This window comes from Aplysia californica, unplaced genomic scaffold, assembly GCF_000002075.1.
Source record: "Aplysia californica isolate F4 #8 unplaced genomic scaffold, AplCal3.0 scaffold00292, whole genome shotgun sequence".
Classification (NCBI taxonomy): Eukaryota; Metazoa; Mollusca; class Gastropoda; order Aplysiida; family Aplysiidae; genus Aplysia; species Aplysia californica.
In genome coordinates, this window is record NW_004797562.1 from 640234 (window position 1) to 643886 (window position 3653).

Below are 3653 nucleotides of genomic sequence, written 5' to 3' on the forward strand. Positions count from 1 at the left end.
GTCTCCTGCACACGCATAACAATGAATACATGAAAAATACATTAGAGCCGTATATTGTTGCATATACATGCATATATCATTTTATTGAAACTATCCTTGAGGGTAGTTGGCGGGTGCACATTATTAATGTGAATACAACATTTTTGGTGCCCTTGTCAGGAACAAAGTTGGCTTGTATTTTAAATATCTCTGATCTTAGACTTTTACTCATTCTTCTCATCAGTACTCGAAACAAGATTTCTGTAAAGTGACTCCTGAGGCTTTTTGTTGTATGCATCTTACACTCAGTGGTACCTATTGCTTTATGTTAAGCTATGTTTAAGAGTTTTGGTGTTACTTCAAAGCCTAGTTCTTCTAGTGTGACAATCACTTCAATTGGGATATTATCTGGCACTGTGGCTCATCCCATGTCCATTTGCTTAATTGCAGCTTGTACCTCTGCTTCCAATATTGGAGGTCCATTTATTTATTTCACTATTACCGGTTTTCCCCTTTATTGTGTTGAAAAGTTCTTCTAAGTATTCTGACCATCTGTTTAAGCAATCCTATTTGTCCTTTAAAATGATTTTGATTCGTTTCTATTTGTTGAAACTGATTATTATCCATGTTTCTTTTGCTTCTTTACAGTTTCTCTTTATTACCCTGTTTAAGGTGTTGTACTTTTCTACATTTAGAAACACATTTCTTAGTAGATTTTACTGAAAAGTGTTGATCAGTGGATCATGTTTAGAGAGCAGGGAAGGAGGTGAACAGAGAAAGTTTAAGAGAAGAAAATGCTCCTTCGCTGCCAGGCTTCGAACTCAGGACCTACTGGATGAGAGGCAAACACCGTAACCTCTGCACCACGAGAGCCTCCCCCCCCATAGTTTGTTAGGTCAGGGTTATCCTTACTACAAAAAATTAAAAAATCGATTTTTTTTATTTATATCAGATTTTTTAAATTTAAATCGGTTTGGGTTTTTTTGGATTTTTTAAAAATGTCGACACAGTTTGGGATTTTTGGTGGCTAAAAGTATGTTCTTTTAGTGCAAAATGCATTGTCTTTATTCTAACTAATGATTAATCTATGCAACTGCAATTTTAGAAAGCCTTAACATCTGCTATATCAGTGAATTATGGCTACAGACAAAAAATGAAGAAAATGTCAGTCTAAAAGGAAGGGGGGGGGGGGGTAATTATGCATAGATAAACTTGCATTTTATTACAGTGTGTGTGTGTGTGCGCGCGCGCTTGTTTGTCTAAAAAGAAAAAGAAAATGCTATTTTCTATTATGAAAAAAAGTAAATTGAATACTGTATTATTTTACTACTTACACTTACAGTGACAGGGGGGAAAGCAGACTTTTAAGCAATTTTAGTCTACTAAACCTTATATCTGTTTTATAAAACCAAGGAAAGGAATTCTGAATGTTTAAAGGTGTAAAAACAGAATACCTTTTTTTAAAAGTGATTTAAATCGCTGAGTTTTATTTTTAAAATCAAGTTGATTTCAGTTTTTTAAAAATCAATTGATTTAAATCAACCCAACCCTGGTTTTCAATTATGAAAAAAAGTAAATTGAGAACTGTATTATTTTACTGTGACAGGGGGAAAGCAGACTTTTAAGCTTGATTATATTAGTCTACTAAACCTTATATCTGTTTAATAAAACCAAGGTAAGGAATTCTGAATGTTTAAACAGAATTGAATAGTGTTGGATAAATATTTCAGTATGGCCATTCTTCTGTTAATTCTGAGACAGTCGTCATTTCTTAATACATAAATAATAACTTCTAATTCATATTAATATTATATTAATGCTTACAACGAGTATGTATATACCAATATATTTACAGTATATAGTTGTCTCCGCATCAGAACCTGGTCATCAGGAGACAAAAAGCGGGTTCAAGGGGCACAACTTAGATCCTATCAGTTGGCTACCATTATTAAATTCTTTGATGACTTGATTTATAGGTGATATTAAAGCCCCAGGGAAGATTTACTTTTCCAAACAACAACAAAAATGCTACACATAAAACACACTAATTGCATTAGAAAGATAGGGGGGAGAGAGAGAGAGAGGGGGAGGGTGAGAGAGAGAGAGAGAGAGAGAGAGAGAGAGAGAGAGAGAGAGAGAGAGAGAGAGGGGGGGGGAGAGAGAGAGAGAGAGAGAGAGAGAGAGAGAGAGAAAGAGAGAGAGAGAGAGAGAGAGAAGAGGGAGGGGGGGGGGGGGGGAAGAAAGAGGGGTGGGATATGTGACAGGAATCATCACGATTTTTGAGTACGTGCGTACAGTATCGTTTCCGAGTGTGACTTATCCGCCTTTGGACACGGATAGAATTAAATATGTAAAGCGACGTAGTTCCTCGTCCACCTCTGTGGGGGTGGCACTTTTTGTCGTTCATCCCTTTTTTCTTTCTCTTCCTTCCGCCTCTATACGAGCCAGTTTTGCATGACCTTGCGACTCGCCACGCCGGGCACCACCACAAGGCTAGACGAGACCGCGGCCCGTCCCGCCAGCCCCATGATGCGGGTGGGGTAGTGCTCTCCCCTTGTTTGGATGGGGGGGCTCAAGCTGATTATCGCCCCTTGACTCACTGTTGCTTCGCAGTAGTTTTCGGAGGGGTAGGGGTGTTCTTTCGAAATGACGTGTTGCTAATGACGCCACCGCACGTTTCGCCTTGTAGATAAAAGTCGGCCGTTGTGGGAGGAAATAATATTATTAGATCTAGTGGTGGTCGAGACATACTTGAGGGTTGCTGATGCTAAACGCTTTCATTTTCTTGGAATTTTCTAACGCTGTACCAAAAGACAAGGCTACGCGCAGGTAAGAATAAAATGATTTTATTTCAGATATAGACTTGATGTAAGTGTTGTACTAATCACTATAGAAAAAAGGGGGGACTGGTTACTCCTATGGGGACTTTAAAGTTTATAGTAGTAATTCAAGTTCAACTTTATCTTCTTAATTATGTTTTTAAGAAACGAAGAAACAATACAACGGCATGGTACAATGAAATAATGAGTCTATCTTTATATTCGTTTGGGGACTAAAATCTGCTAATGTTGTCACATTTGTTCAGTTCATCGGTTGTTTTCTTCTGTCCCGAGATAGGCTTTGGTTTTGTCTTTTGTTTTGTTTTGTTGGTTGGTTGTTGGGTTTTTTGTTGTTGCTTTTCTTAATTTTCACGGGCTCAGGAAAAAAAGTTAACGAATATTTTTTTTTTCTTCAGATTTTTAAAGCAATTTGAGATATATATATTCTGCTATTGGTTGGTCAACTCTACATTGAAATGAAATTGGATCACGCCCCCCTTACTAACAAGGCAATCCCCAATGTCCCAAGTCCGGATGGGATGCGGGAACAACTTTACTTTTACTATAACTAAAATCAAGTCCGGGAGAAAAGTCAAACTGTCGTACTCACCGTGGACTATAAAACATCAAGACAACAACAACATAGACAAAAACACTAAAAGCAGCAGCAACAGGAGTAGCACCAGCTGCATTGGAAAAAATTATCATGGACAAAGAAATTGGGGGCGGGAGGCGTTGAGGAACAGGGAGCAAGGAAAGAGACAGAGAGAGGGGAAGAAAGAAAGAGGGACTTTGGAAGAGAGAGAGAGAGAGAGAGAGAGAGAGAGAGAGAGAGAGAGAGAGAGAGAGAAGAAA

General features: G+C 38.2%; 1 protein-coding gene across 2 annotated transcripts in view; it reads left to right on the forward strand.

The window, feature by feature from the left end:
- Positions 1 to 3653, forward strand: part of LOC101852552 (cytochrome P450 2U1) — a 28308-nt gene that overhangs the window by 1828 nt on the left and 22827 nt on the right. Inside the window, exon 1 of one of the 2 annotated variants that reach the window (XM_005101637.3) lies at positions 2631 to 2808. The exons of the other annotated variant lie outside the window; for it this stretch is intronic. The gene's annotated coding sequence lies outside the window, so the exon portion shown is untranslated. Of the gene's footprint in view, positions 1 to 2630; positions 2809 to 3653 lie in introns of those variants that run through there. 2 annotated transcript variants of the gene reach the window in all.